This window comes from Myodes glareolus, chromosome 7 (assembly GCF_982192425.1).
Source record: "Myodes glareolus chromosome 7, mMyoGla1.1, whole genome shotgun sequence".
In the NCBI taxonomy this organism is placed as follows: Eukaryota; Metazoa; Chordata; class Mammalia; order Rodentia; family Cricetidae; genus Myodes; species Myodes glareolus.
Genome location: NC_142032.1, coordinates 111,094,189 through 111,110,269, shown reverse-complemented (window position 1 = coordinate 111,110,269; position 16,081 = coordinate 111,094,189).

Genomic DNA, 16,081 nt, shown 5'->3' with positions numbered 1-16,081 from the left:
TTCAGAGAAAATCACTTTCCTTTGAAAGTGCCTTAAGCTACTTGCAAGCATTAGTAAGAAACTCACATGCGTTTCTCTGAAAGAGAAGCAGTCTGTTCCAACACTTCAATTCACTGTGCGAAGTGAATGGAGTTTTGCTTCACTTTCTAAATTATGTCCTTTCAGAGAAAATCACTTTCCTTTGAAAGTGCCTTAAGCTACTTGCAAGCATTAGGAAGAAACTCACATGCGTTTCTCTGAAAGAGAAGCAGTCTGTTCCAACACTTCAATTCACTGTGTGAAGTGAATGGATTGTTGCCTCACTTTCTAAATGCTGTCCTCTCAGAGAAAATCACTTTCCTTTGAAAGTGCCTTCAGCTACTTACAAGCATTCAACAGAAACTCACATGCATTTCTCTGAAAGAGAAGCAGTCTGTTCCAACACTTCAATTCACTGTGCGAAGTGAATGGAGTGTTGCTTCACTTTCTAAATTATGTCCTTTCAGAGAAAATCACTTTCCTTTGAAAGTGCCTTAAGCAACTTGCAAGCATTCACAAGAAACACTAATGCGTTTCTATGAAAGAGAAGCACTCTGTTCCAACACTTCAATTCACTGCACGAAGTGAATGGAGTGTTGCTTCACTTTCTAAATGCTGTACTTTCAGAGAAAATCACTTTCCTTTGAAAGTGCCTTAAGCTACTTGCAAGCATTAGGAAGAAACTCACATGCGTTTCTCTGAAAGAGAAGCAGTCTGTTCCAACACTTCAATTCACTGTGCGAAGTGAATGGAGTGTTGCCTCACTTTCTAAATGCTGTCCTTTCTGAGAAAATCACTTTCCTTTGAAAGTGCCTTAAGCTACTTGCAAGCATTAGGAAGAAACTCACATGCGTTTCTCTGAAAGAGAAGCAGTCGGTTCCAACACTTCAATTCACTGTGCGAAGTGAATGGAGTGTTGCTTCACGTTCTAAATGCTGTCCTTTCAGAGAAAATCACTTTCCTTTGAAAGTGCCTTAAGCTACTTGCAAGCATTAGGAAGAAACTCACATGCGTTTCTCTGAAAGAGAAGCAGTCTGTTCCAACACTTCAATTCACTGTGCGAAGTGAATGGAGTGTTGCCTCACTTTCTAAATACTGTCCTTTCAGAGAAAATCACTTTCCTTTGAAAGTGCCTTAAGCTACTTGCAAGCATTCGGAAGAAACTCACATGCGTTTCTCTGAAAGAGAAGCAGTCTGTTCCAACACTTCAATTCACTGTGTGAAGTGAATGGAGTGCTGCCTCACTTTCTAAATGCTGTCCTTTCAGAGCAAATCACTTTCCTTTGAAAGTGCCTTAAGCTACTTACAAGCATTCAACAGAAACTCACATGCGTTTCTCTGAAAGTGAAGCAGTCTGTTCCAACACTTCAATTCACTGTGCGAAGTGAATGGAGTGTTGCTTCACTTTCTAAATGCTGTCCTTTCAGAGAAAATCACTTTCCTTTGAAAGTGCCTTCAGCTACTTACAAGCATTCAACAGAAACTCACATGCATTTCTCTGAAAGAGAAGCAGTCTGTTCCAACACTTCAATTCACTGTGCGAAGTGAATGGAGTGTTGCTTCACTTTCTAAATTATGTCCTTTCAGAGAAAATCACTTTCCTTTGAAAGTGCCTTAAGCACCTTGCAAGCATTCACAAGAAACACTAATGCGTTTCTATGAAAGAGAAGCACTCTGTTCCAACACTTCAATTCACTGCACGAAGTGAATGGAGTGTTGCTTCACTTTCTAAATGCTGTCATTTCAGAGAAAATCACTTTCCTTTGAAAGTGCCTTAAGCTACTTGCAAGCATTAGGAAGAAACTCACATGCGTTTCTCTGAAAGAGAAGCAGTCTGTTCCAACACTTCAATTCACTGTGCGAAGTGAATGGAGTGTTGCCTCACTTTCTAAATGCTGTCCTTTCAGAGAAAATCACTTTCCTTTGATAGTGCCTTAAGCTACTTGCAAGCATTAGGAAGAAACTCACATGCGTTTCTCTGAAAGAGAAGCAGTCTGTTCCAACACTTCAATTCACTGTGCGAAGTGAATGGAGTGTTGCTTCACTTTGTAAATGCTGTCCTTTCAGAGAAAATCACTTTCCTTTGAAAGTGCCTTAATCTATTTACAAGCATTCACCAGAAACTCACATGCGTTTCTCTGAAAGAGAAGCAGTCTGTTCCAACACTTCATTTCACTGTACGAAGTGAATGGAGTGTTGCTTCACTTTCTAAATGCTGTCCTTTCTGAGAAAAGCACTTTCCTTTGAAAGTGCCTTAAGCTACTTGCAAGCATTAGGAAGAAACTCACATGCGTTTCTCTGAAAGAGAAGCAGTCTGTTCCAACACTTCAATTCACTGTGTGAAGTGAATGGAGTGTTGCCTCACTTTCTAAATGCTGTCATCTTAGAGAAAATCACTTTCCTTTGAAAGTGCCTTAAGCTACTTACAAGCATTCAACAGAAACTCACATGCGTTTCTCTGAAAGTGAATCAGTCTGTTCCAACACTTCAATTCACTGTGCGAAGTGAATGGAGTGTTGCTTCACTTTCTAAATGCTGTCCTTTCAGAGAAAATCACTTTCCATTGAAAGTGCCTTAAGCTACTTACAAGCATTCAACAGAAACTCACATGCATTTCTCTGAAAGAGAAGCAGTCTGTTCCAACACTTCAATTCACTGTGCGAAGTGAATGGAGTGTTGCTTCACTTTCTAAATTATGTCCTTTCAGAGAAAATCACTATCCTTTGAAAGTGCCTTATGCAACATGCAAGCATTCACAAGAAACACTAATGCGTTTCTATGAAAGAGAAGCACTCTATTCCAACACTTCAATTCACTGCACGAAGTGAATGGAGTGTTGCCTCACTTTCTAAATGCTGTGCTCTCAGAGAAAATCACTTTCCTTTGAAAGTGACTTAAGCTACTTACAAGCATTTAACAGAAACTCACATGCGTTTCTCTGAAAGAGAAGCAGTCTGTTCCAATACTTCAATTCACTCTGCGAAGTGAATGGAGTATTGCTTCACTTTCAAAATGCTGTCCTTTCAGAGAAAATCACTTTCCTTTGAAAGTGCCTTAAGATACTTTCAAGCATTCAACAGAAACTCACATGCGTTTCTCTGAAAGAGAAGCAGTCTGTTCCAACACTTCAATTCAATGTGCGAAGTGAATGGAGTGTTGCTTCACTTTCTAAATGCTGTCCTTTCTGAGAAAATCACTTTCCTTTGAAAGTGCCTTAAGCTACTTGCAAGCATTAGGAAGAAACTCACATGCGTTTCTCTGAAAGAGAAGCAGTCTGTTCCAACACTTCAATTCAGTGTGTGAAGTGAATGGAGTGTTGCCTCACTTTCTAAATGCTGTCATCTTAGAGAAAATCACTTTCCTTTGAAAGTGCCTTAAGCTACTTACAAGCATTCAACAGAAACTCACATGTGTTTCTCTGAAAGTGAAGCAGTCTGTTCCAAAACTTCAATTCACTGTGCGAAGTGAATGGAGTGTTGCTTCACTTTCTAAATGCTGTCCTTTCAGAGAAAATCACTTTCCATTGAAAGTGCCTTAAGCTACTTACAAGCATTCAACAGAAACTAACATGCATTTCTCTGAAAGAGAAGCAGTCTGTTCCAACACTTCAATTCACTGTGCGAAGTGAATGGAGTGTTGCTTCACTTTCTAAATTATGTCCTTTCAGAGAAAATCACTATCCTTTGAAAGTGCCTTAAGCAACTTGCAAGCATTCACAAGAAACACTAATGCGTTTCTGTGAAAGAGAAGCACTCTATTCCAACACTTCAATTCACTGCACGAAGTGAATGGAGTGTTGCTTCACTTTCTAAATGCTGTCCTTTCAGAGAAAATCACTTTCCTTTGAAAGTGCCTTGAGCTTCTTACAAGCATTCACCAGAAACTCACATGCGTTTCTCTGAAAGAGAAGCAGTCGGTTCCAACACTTCAATTCACTGTGCGAAGTGAACGGAGTGTTGCTTCATTTTCTAAATGCTGTCCTTTCAGAGAAAATCACTTTCCTTTGAAAGTGCCTTAAGCTACTTGCAAGCATTAGGAAGAAACTCACATGCATTTCTCTGAAAGAGAAGCAGTCTGTTCCAACACTTCAATTCACTGTCTGAAGTGAATAGAGTGTTGCCTCACTTTCTAAATGCTGTGCTCTCAGAGAAAATCACTTTCCTTTGAAAGTGCCTTAAGCTACTTACAAGCATTTAACAGAAACTCACATGCGTTTCTCTGAAAGAGAAGCAGTCTGTTCCAATGCTTCAATTCACTCTGCGAAGTGAATGGAGTATTGCTTCACTTTCAAAATGCTGTCCTTTCAGAGAAAATCACTTTCCTTTGAAAGTGCCTTAAGATACTTACAAGCATTCAACAGAAACTCACATGCGTTTCTCTGAAAGAGAAGCAGTCTGTTCCAACACTTCAATTCAATGTGCGAAGTGAATGGAGTGTTGCTTCACTTTCTAAATGCTGTCCTTTCAGAGAAAATCACTTTCCTTTGAAAGTGCATTAAGCTACTTGCAAGCATTAGGAAGAAACTCCCATGCGTTTCTCTGAAAGAGAAGCAGTCTGTTCCAACACTTCAATTCACTGTGCGAAGTGAATGGAATGTTGCTTCACTTTCTAAATGCTGTCCTTTCAGAGAAAATCACTTTCCTTTGAACGTGCCTTAAGCTACTTGCAAGCATTAGGAAGAAACTCACATGTGTTTCTCTGAAAGAGAAGCAGTCTGTTCCAACACTTCAGTTCACTGTGTGAAGTGAATGGAGTGTTTCCTCACTTTCTAAATGCTGTCCTTTCAGAGAAAATCACTTTCCTTTGAAAGTGCCTTAAGCTACTTACAAGCATTCAACAGAAACTCACATGCATTTCTCTGAAAGAGAAGCAGTCTGTTCCAACACTTCAATTCACTGTTTGAAGTGAAGGGAGTGTTGCTTCACTTTCTAAATGCTGTCCTTTCAGAGAAAATCACTTTCCTTTGAAAGTGCCTTAAGCTACTTACAAGCATTCACCAGAAACTCACATGCGTTTCTCTGAAAGAGAAGCAGTGTGTTCCAACACTTCAATTCACTGTGCGAAGTGAATGGAGTGTTGCTTCACTTTCTAAATGCTGTCCTTTCAGAGAAAATCACTTTCCTTTGAAAGTGCTTTAAGCTACTTGCAAGCATGAGGAAGAAACTCACATGCGTTTCTCTGAAAGAGAAGCAGTCTGTTCCAACACTTCAATTCACTGTGCGAAGTGAATGGAGTGTTGCTTCACTTTCTAAATGCTGTCCTTTCTGAGAAAATCACTTTCCTTTGAATGTGCCTTAAGCTACTTGCAAGCATTAGGAAGAAACTCACATGCGTTTCTCTGAAAGAGAAGCAGTCTGTTCCAACACTTCAATTCACTGTGTGAAGTGAATGGAGTGTTGCCTCACTTTCTAAATGCTGTCCTCTCAGAGAAAATCACTTTCCTTTGAAAGTGCCTTAAGCTACTTACAAGCATTCAACAGAAACTCACATGTGTTTCTCTGAAAGTGAAGCAGTCTGTTCCAACACTTCAATTCACTGTGCGAAGTGAATGGAGTGTTGCTTCACTTTCTAAATGCTGTCCTTTCAGAGAAAATCACTTTCCTTTGAAAGTGCCTTAAGCTACTTGCAAGCATTAGGAAGAAACTCACATGCGTTTCTCTGAAAGAGAAGCAGTCTGTTCCAACACTACAATTCACTGTGCGAAGTGAATGGAGTGTTGCTTCACTTTCTAAATGCTGTCCTTTCTGAGAAAATCACTTTCCTTTGAAAGTGCCTTAAGCTACTTGCAAGCATTAGGAAGAAACTCACATGTGTTTCTCTGAAAGAGAAGCAGTCTGTTCCAAGACTTCAATTCACTGTGTGAAGTGAATGGAGTGTTGCCTCACTTTCTAAATGCTGTCCTCTCAGAGAAAATCACTTTCCTTTGAAAGTGCCTTAAGCTACTTACAAGCATTCACCAGAAACTCACATGCGTTTCTCTGAAAGAGAAGCAGTCTGTTCCAACACTTCAATTCACTGTGCGAAGTGAATGGAGTGTTGCTTCACTTTCTAAATGCTGTCCTTTCAGAGAAAATCACTTTCCTTTGAAAGTGCCTTAAGCAACTTGCAAGCATTCACAAGAAACACTAATGCGTTTCTATGAAAGAGAAGCACTCTGTTCCAACACTTCAATTCACTGCACGAAGTGAATGGAGTGTTGCTTCACTTTCTAAATGCTGTCCTTTCAGAGAAAATCACTTTCCTTTGAAAGTGCCTTAAGCTACTTGCAAGCATTAGGAAGAAACTCACATGTGTTTCTCTGAAAGAGAAGCAGTCTGTTCCAACACTTCAATTCACTGTGCGAAGTGAAGGGAGTGTTTCCTCACTTTCTAAATGCTGTCCTTTCAGAGAAAATCACTTTCCTTTGATAGTGCCTTAAGCTACTTGCAAGCATTAGGAAGAAACTCACATCCGTTTCTCTGAAAGAGAAGCAGTCTGTTTCATCCCTTCAATTCACTGTGTGAAGTGAATAGAGTGTTGCCTCACTTTCTAAATGCTGTGCTTTCAGAGAAAATCACTTTCCTTTGAAAGTGCCTTAAGCTACTTACAAGCATTTAACAGAAACTCACATGCGTTTCTCTGAAAGAGAAGCAGTCTGTTCCAATACTTCAATTCACTCTGCGAAGTGAATGGAGTATTGCTTCCCTTTCTAAATGCTGTCCTTTCAGAGAAAATCACTTTTCTTTGAAAGTGCCTTAAGCTACTTACAAGTATTCAACAGAAACTCACATGCGTTTCTCTGAAAGAGAAGCAGTCTGTTCCAACACTTCAATTCACTGTGCGAAGTGAATGGAGTGTTGCTTCACTTTCTAAATTATGTCCTTTCAGAGAAAATCACTTTCTTTGAAAGTGCCTTAAGCAACTTGCAAGCATTCACAAGAAACACTAATGTGTTTCTATGAAAGAGAAGCACTCTGTTCCAACACTTCAATTCACTGCACGAAGGGAATGGAGTGTTGCTTACTTTCTAAATGCTGTCCTTTCAGAGAAAATCACTTTCCTTTGAAAGTGCCTTATGCTACTTACAAGCATTCACCAGAAACTCACATGCGTTTCTCTGAAAGAGAAGCAGTCTGTTCCAACACTTCAATTCACTGTGTGAAGTGAATGGAGTGTTGCTTCACTTTCTAAATGCTGTCCTTTCAGAGAAAATCACTTTCCTTTGAAAGTGCCTTAAGCTACTTGCAAGCATTATTAAGAAACTCACATGCGATTCTCTGAAAGAGAAGCAGTCTGTTCCAACACTTCAATTCACTGTACGAAGTGAATGGAGTTTTGCTTCACTTTCTAAATTATGTCCTTTCAGAGAAAATCACTTTCCTTTGAAAGTGCCTTAAGCTACTTGCAAGCATTAGAAAGAAACTCACATGCGTTTCTCTGAAAGAGAAGCAGTCTGTTCCAACACTTCAATTCACTGTGTGAAGTGAATGGAGTGTTGCCTCACTTTCTAAATGCTGTCCTCTCAGAGAAAATCACTTTCCTTTGAAAGTGCCTTAAGCTACTTACAAGCATTCAACAGAAACTCACATGCGTTTCTCTGAAAGTGAAGCAGTCTGTTCCAACACTTCAATTCACTGTGCGAAGTGAATGGAGTGTTGCTTCACTTTCTAAATGCTGTTCTTTCAGAGAAAATCACTTTCCTTTGAAAGTGCCTTAAGCTACTTACAAGCATTCAACAGAAACTCACATGCATTTCTCTGAAAGAGAAGCAGTCTGTTCCAACACTTCAATTCACTGTGCGAAGTGAATGGAGTGTTGCTTCACTTTCTAAATTATGTCCTTTCAGAGAAAATCACTATCCTTTGAAAGTGCCTTAAGCAACTTGCAAGCATTCACAAGAAACACTAATGCGTTTCTGTGAAAGAGAAGCACTCTATTCCAACACTTCAATTCACTGCACGAAGTGAATGGAGTGTTGCTTCACTTTCTAAATGCTGTCCTTTCAGAGAAAATCACTTTCCTTTGAAAGTGCCTTGAGCTTCTTACAAGCATTCACCAGAAACTCACATGCGTTTCTCTGAAAGAGAAGCAGTCGGTTCCAACACTTCAATTCACTGTGCGAAGTGAACGGAGTGTTGCTTCATTTTCTAAATGCTGTCCTTTCAGAGAAAATCACTTTCCTTTGAAAGTGCCTTAAGCTACTTGCAAGCATTAGGAAGAAACTCACATGCATTTCTCTGAAAGAGAAGCAGTCTGTTCCAACACTTCAATTCACTGTCTGAAGTGAATAGAGTGTTGCCTCACTTTCTAAATGCTGTGCTCTCAGAGAAAATCACTTTCCTTTGAAAGTGCCTTAAGCTACTTACAAGCATTTAACAGAAACTCACATGCGTTTCTCTGAAAGAGAAGCAGTCTGTTCCAATGCTTCAATTCACTCTGCGAAGTGAATGGAGTATTGCTTCACTTTCAAAATGCTGTCCTTTCAGAGAAAATCACTTTCCTTTGAAAGTGCCTTAAGATACTTACAAGCATTCAACAGAAACTCACATGCGTTTCTCTGAAAGAGAAGCAGTCTGTTCCAACACTTCAATTCAATGTGCGAAGTGAATGGAGTGTTGCTTCACTTTCTAAATGCTGTCCTTTCAGAGAAAATCACTTTCCTTTGAAAGTGCATTAAGCTACTTGCAAGCATTAGGAAGAAACTCCCATGCGTTTCTCTGAAAGAGAAGCAGTCTGTTCCAACACTTCAATTCACTGTGCGAAGTGAATGGAATGTTGCTTCACTTTCTAAATGCTGTCCTTTCAGAGAAAATCACTTTCCTTTGAACGTGCCTTAAGCTACTTGCAAGCATTAGGAAGAAACTCACATGTGTTTCTCTGAAAGAGAAGCAGTCTGTTCCAACACTTCAGTTCACTGTGTGAAGTGAATGGAGTGTTTCCTCACTTTCTAAATGCTGTCCTTTCAGAGAAAATCACTTTCCTTTGAAAGTGCCTTAAGCTACTTACAAGCATTCAACAGAAACTCACATGCATTTCTCTGAAAGAGAAGCAGTCTGTTCCAACACTTCAATTCACTGTTTGAAGTGAAGGGAGTGTTGCTTCACTTTCTAAATGCTGTCCTTTCAGAGAAAATCACTTTCCTTTGAAAGTGCCTTAAGCTACTTACAAGCATTCACCAGAAACTCACATGCGTTTCTCTGAAAGAGAAGCAGTGTGTTCCAACACTTCAATTCACTGTGCGAAGTGAATGGAGTGTTGCTTCACTTTCTAAATGCTGTCCTTTCAGAGAAAATCACTTTCCTTTGAAAGTGCTTTAAGCTACTTGCAAGCATGAGGAAGAAACTCACATGCGTTTCTCTGAAAGAGAAGCAGTCTGTTCCAACACTTCAATTCACTGTGCGAAGTGAATGGAGTGTTGCTTCACTTTCTAAATGCTGTCCTTTCTGAGAAAATCACTTTCCTTTGAATGTGCCTTAAGCTACTTGCAAGCATTAGGAAGAAACTCACATGCGTTTCTCTGAAAGAGAAGCAGTCTGTTCCAACACTTCAATTCACTGTGTGAAGTGAATGGAGTGTTGCCTCACTTTCTAAATGCTGTCCTCTCAGAGAAAATCACTTTCCTTTGAAAGTGCCTTAAGCTACTTACAAGCATTCAACAGAAACTCACATGTGTTTCTCTGAAAGTGAAGCAGTCTGTTCCAACACTTCAATTCACTGTGCGAAGTGAATGGAGTGTTGCTTCACTTTCTAAATGCTGTCCTTTCAGAGAAAATCACTTTCCTTTGAAAGTGCCTTAAGCTACTTGCAAGCATTAGGAAGAAACTCACATGCGTTTCTCTGAAAGAGAAGCAGTCTGTTCCAACACTACAATTCACTGTGCGAAGTGAATGGAGTGTTGCTTCACTTTCTAAATGCTGTCCTTTCTGAGAAAATCACTTTCCTTTGAAAGTGCCTTAAGCTACTTGCAAGCATTAGGAAGAAACTCACATGTGTTTCTCTGAAAGAGAAGCAGTCTGTTCCAAGACTTCAATTCACTGTGTGAAGTGAATGGAGTGTTGCCTCACTTTCTAAATGCTGTCCTCTCAGAGAAAATCACTTTCCTTTGAAAGTGCCTTAAGCTACTTACAAGCATTCACCAGAAACTCACATGCGTTTCTCTGAAAGAGAAGCAGTCTGTTCCAACACTTCAATTCACTGTGCGAAGTGAATGGAGTGTTGCTTCACTTTCTAAATGCTGTCCTTTCAGAGAAAATCACTTTCCTTTGAAAGTGCCTTAAGCAACTTGCAAGCATTCACAAGAAACACTAATGCGTTTCTATGAAAGAGAAGCACTCTGTTCCAACACTTCAATTCACTGCACGAAGTGAATGGAGTGTTGCTTCACTTTCTAAATGCTGTCCTTTCAGAGAAAATCACTTTCCTTTGAAAGTGCCTTAAGCTACTTGCAAGCATTAGGAAGAAACTCACATGTGTTTCTCTGAAAGAGAAGCAGTCTGTTCCAACACTTCAATTCACTGTGCGAAGTGAAGGGAGTGTTTCCTCACTTTCTAAATGCTGTCCTTTCAGAGAAAATCACTTTCCTTTGATAGTGCCTTAAGCTACTTGCAAGCATTAGGAAGAAACTCACATCCGTTTCTCTGAAAGAGAAGCAGTCTGTTTCATCCCTTCAATTCACTGTGTGAAGTGAATAGAGTGTTGCCTCACTTTCTAAATGCTGTGCTTTCAGAGAAAATCACTTTCCTTTGAAAGTGCCTTAAGCTACTTACAAGCATTTAACAGAAACTCACATGCGTTTCTCTGAAAGAGAAGCAGTCTGTTCCAATACTTCAATTCACTCTGCGAAGTGAATGGAGTATTGCTTCCCTTTCTAAATGCTGTCCTTTCAGAGAAAATCACTTTTCTTTGAAAGTGCCTTAAGCTACTTACAAGTATTCAACAGAAACTCACATGCGTTTCTCTGAAAGAGAAGCAGTCTGTTCCAACACTTCAATTCACTGTGCGAAGTGAATGGAGTGTTGCTTCACTTTCTAAATTATGTCCTTTCAGAGAAAATCACTTTCTTTGAAAGTGCCTTAAGCAACTTGCAAGCATTCACAAGAAACACTAATGTGTTTCTATGAAAGAGAAGCACTCTGTTCCAACACTTCAATTCACTGCACGAAGGGAATGGAGTGTTGCTTACTTTCTAAATGCTGTCCTTTCAGAGAAAATCACTTTCCTTTGAAAGTGCCTTATGCTACTTACAAGCATTCACCAGAAACTCACATGCGTTTCTCTGAAAGAGAAGCAGTCTGTTCCAACACTTCAATTCACTGTGTGAAGTGAATGGAGTGTTGCTTCACTTTCTAAATGCTGTCCTTTCAGAGAAAATCACTTTCCTTTGAAAGTGCCTTAAGCTACTTGCAAGCATTATTAAGAAACTCACATGCGATTCTCTGAAAGAGAAGCAGTCTGTTCCAACACTTCAATTCACTGTACGAAGTGAATGGAGTTTTGCTTCACTTTCTAAATTATGTCCTTTCAGAGAAAATCACTTTCCTTTGAAAGTGCCTTAAGCTACTTGCAAGCATTAGAAAGAAACTCACATGCGTTTCTCTGAAAGAGAAGCAGTCTGTTCCAACACTTCAATTCACTGTGTGAAGTGAATGGAGTGTTGCCTCACTTTCTAAATGCTGTCCTCTCAGAGAAAATCACTTTCCTTTGAAAGTGCCTTAAGCTACTTACAAGCATTCAACAGAAACTCACATGCGTTTCTCTGAAAGTGAAGCAGTCTGTTCCAACACTTCAATTCACTGTGCGAAGTGAATGGAGTGTTGCTTCACTTTCTAAATGCTGTTCTTTCAGAGAAAATCACTTTCCTTTGAAAGTGCCTTAAGCTACTTACAAGCATTCAACAGAAACTCACATGCATTTCTCTGAAAGAGAAGCAGTCTGTTCCAACACTTCAATTCACTGTGCGAAGTGAATGGAGTGTTGCTTCACTTTCTAAATTATGTCCTTTCAGAGAAAATCACTATCCTTTGAAAGTGCCTTAAGCAACTTGCAAGCATTCACAAGAAACACTAATGCGTTTCTGTGAAAGAGAAGCACTCTATTCCAACACTTCAATTCACTGCACGAAGTGAATGGAGTGTTGCTTCACTTTCTAAATGCTGTCCTTTCAGAGAAAATCACTTTCCTTTGAAAGTGCCTTGAGCTTCTTACAAGCATTCACCAGAAACTCACATGCGTTTCTCTGAAAGAGAAGCAGTCGGTTCCAACACTTCAATTCACTGTGCGAAGTGAACGGAGTGTTGCTTCATTTTCTAAATGCTGTCCTTTCAGAGAAAATCACTTTCCTTTGAAAGTGCCTTAAGCTACTTGCAAGCATTAGGAAGAAACTCACATGCATTTCTCTGAAAGAGAAGCAGTCTGTTCCAACACTTCAATTCACTGTCTGAAGTGAATAGAGTGTTGCCTCACTTTCTAAATGCTGTGCTCTCAGAGAAAATCACTTTCCTTTGAAAGTGCCTTAAGCTACTTACAAGCATTTAACAGAAACTCACATGCGTTTCTCTGAAAGAGAAGCAGTCTGTTCCAATGCTTCAATTCACTCTGCGAAGTGAATGGAGTATTGCTTCACTTTCAAAATGCTGTCCTTTCAGAGAAAATCACTTTCCTTTGAAAGTGCCTTAAGATACTTACAAGCATTCAACAGAAACTCACATGCGTTTCTCTGAAAGAGAAGCAGTCTGTTCCAACACTTCAATTCAATGTGCGAAGTGAATGGAGTGTTGCTTCACTTTCTAAATGCTGTCCTTTCAGAGAAAATCACTTTCCTTTGAAAGTGCATTAAGCTACTTGCAAGCATTAGGAAGAAACTCCCATGCGTTTCTCTGAAAGAGAAGCAGTCTGTTCCAACACTTCAATTCACTGTGCGAAGTGAATGGAATGTTGCTTCACTTTCTAAATGCTGTCCTTTCAGAGAAAATCACTTTCCTTTGAACGTGCCTTAAGCTACTTGCAAGCATTAGGAAGAAACTCACATGTGTTTCTCTGAAAGAGAAGCAGTCTGTTCCAACACTTCAGTTCACTGTGTGAAGTGAATGGAGTGTTTCCTCACTTTCTAAATGCTGTCCTTTCAGAGAAAATCACTTTCCTTTGAAAGTGCCTTAAGCTACTTACAAGCATTCAACAGAAACTCACATGCATTTCTCTGAAAGAGAAGCAGTCTGTTCCAACACTTCAATTCACTGTTTGAAGTGAAGGGAGTGTTGCTTCACTTTCTAAATGCTGTCCTTTCAGAGAAAATCACTTTCCTTTGAAAGTGCCTTAAGCTACTTACAAGCATTCACCAGAAACTCACATGCGTTTCTCTGAAAGAGAAGCAGTGTGTTCCAACACTTCAATTCACTGTGCGAAGTGAATGGAGTGTTGCTTCACTTTCTAAATGCTGTCCTTTCAGAGAAAATCACTTTCCTTTGAAAGTGCTTTAAGCTACTTGCAAGCATGAGGAAGAAACTCACATGCGTTTCTCTGAAAGAGAAGCAGTCTGTTCCAACACTTCAATTCACTGTGCGAAGTGAATGGAGTGTTGCTTCACTTTCTAAATGCTGTCCTTTCTGAGAAAATCACTTTCCTTTGAATGTGCCTTAAGCTACTTGCAAGCATTAGGAAGAAACTCACATGCGTTTCTCTGAAAGAGAAGCAGTCTGTTCCAACACTTCAATTCACTGTGTGAAGTGAATGGAGTGTTGCCTCACTTTCTAAATGCTGTCCTCTCAGAGAAAATCACTTTCCTTTGAAAGTGCCTTAAGCTACTTACAAGCATTCAACAGAAACTCACATGTGTTTCTCTGAAAGTGAAGCAGTCTGTTCCAACACTTCAATTCACTGTGCGAAGTGAATGGAGTGTTGCTTCACTTTCTAAATGCTGTCCTTTCAGAGAAAATCACTTTCCTTTGAAAGTGCCTTAAGCTACTTGCAAGCATTAGGAAGAAACTCACATGCGTTTCTCTGAAAGAGAAGCAGTCTGTTCCAACACTACAATTCACTGTGCGAAGTGAATGGAGTGTTGCTTCACTTTCTAAATGCTGTCCTTTCTGAGAAAATCACTTTCCTTTGAAAGTGCCTTAAGCTACTTGCAAGCATTAGGAAGAAACTCACATGTGTTTCTCTGAAAGAGAAGCAGTCTGTTCCAAGACTTCAATTCACTGTGTGAAGTGAATGGAGTGTTGCCTCACTTTCTAAATGCTGTCCTCTCAGAGAAAATCACTTTCCTTTGAAAGTGCCTTAAGCTACTTACAAGCATTCACCAGAAACTCACATGCGTTTCTCTGAAAGAGAAGCAGTCTGTTCCAACACTTCAATTCACTGTGCGAAGTGAATGGAGTGTTGCTTCACTTTCTAAATGCTGTCCTTTCAGAGAAAATCACTTTCCTTTGAAAGTGCCTTAAGCAACTTGCAAGCATTCACAAGAAACACTAATGCGTTTCTATGAAAGAGAAGCACTCTGTTCCAACACTTCAATTCACTGCACGAAGTGAATGGAGTGTTGCTTCACTTTCTAAATGCTGTCCTTTCAGAGAAAATCACTTTCCTTTGAAAGTGCCTTAAGCTACTTGCAAGCATTAGGAAGAAACTCACATGTGTTTCTCTGAAAGAGAAGCAGTCTGTTCCAACACTTCAATTCACTGTGCGAAGTGAAGGGAGTGTTTCCTCACTTTCTAAATGCTGTCCTTTCAGAGAAAATCACTTTCCTTTGATAGTGCCTTAAGCTACTTGCAAGCATTAGGAAGAAACTCACATCCGTTTCTCTGAAAGAGAAGCAGTCTGTTTCATCCCTTCAATTCACTGTGTGAAGTGAATAGAGTGTTGCCTCACTTTCTAAATGCTGTGCTTTCAGAGAAAATCACTTTCCTTTGAAAGTGCCTTAAGCTACTTACAAGCATTTAACAGAAACTCACATGCGTTTCTCTGAAAGAGAAGCAGTCTGTTCCAATACTTCAATTCACTCTGCGAAGTGAATGGAGTATTGCTTCCCTTTCTAAATGCTGTCCTTTCAGAGAAAATCACTTTTCTTTGAAAGTGCCTTAAGCTACTTACAAGTATTCAACTAAACTCACATGCGTTTCTCTGAAAGAGAAGCAGTCTGTTCCAACACTTCAATTCACTGTGCGAAGTGAATGGAGTGTTGCTTCACTTTCTAAATTATGTCCTTTCAGAGAAAATCACTTTCTTTGAAAGTGCCTTAAGCAACTTGCAAGCATTCACAAGAAACACTAATGTGTTTCTATGAAAGAGAAGCACTCTGTTCCAACACTTCAATTCACTGCACGAAGGGAATGGAGTGTTGCTTACTTTCTAAATGCTGTCCTTTCAGAGAAAATCACTTTCCTTTGAAAGTGCCTTATGCTACTTACAAGCATTCACCAGAAACTCACATGCGTTTCTCTGAAAGAGAAGCAGTCTGTTCCAACACTTCAATTCACTGTGTGAAGTGAATGGAGTGTTGCTTCACTTTCTAAATGCTGTCCTTTCAGAGAAAATCACTTTCCTTTGAAAGTGCCTTAAGCTACTTGCAAGCATTATTAAGAAACTCACATGCGATTCTCTGAAAGAGAAGCAGTCTGTTCCAACACTTCAATTCACTGTACGAAGTGAATGGAGTTTTGCTTCACTTTCTAAATTATGTCCTTTCAGAGAAAATCACTTTCCTTTGAAAGTGCCTTAAGCTACTTGCAAGCATTAGAAAGAAACTCACATGCGTTTCTCTGAAAGAGAAGCAGTCTGTTCCAACACTTCAATTCACTGTGTGAAGTGAATGGAGTGTTGCCTCACTTTCTAAATGCTGTCCTCTCAGAGAAAATCACTTTCCTTTGAAAGTGCCTTAAGCTACTTACAAGCATTCAACAGAAACTCACATGCGTTTCTCTGAAAGTGAAGCAGTCTGTTCCAACACTTCAATTCACTGTGCGAAGTGAATGGAGTGTTGCTTCACTTTCTAAATGCTGTTCTTTCAGAGAAAATCACTTTCCTTTGAAAGTGCCTTAAGCTACTTACAAGCATTCAACAGAAACTCACATGCATTTCTCTGAAAGAGAAG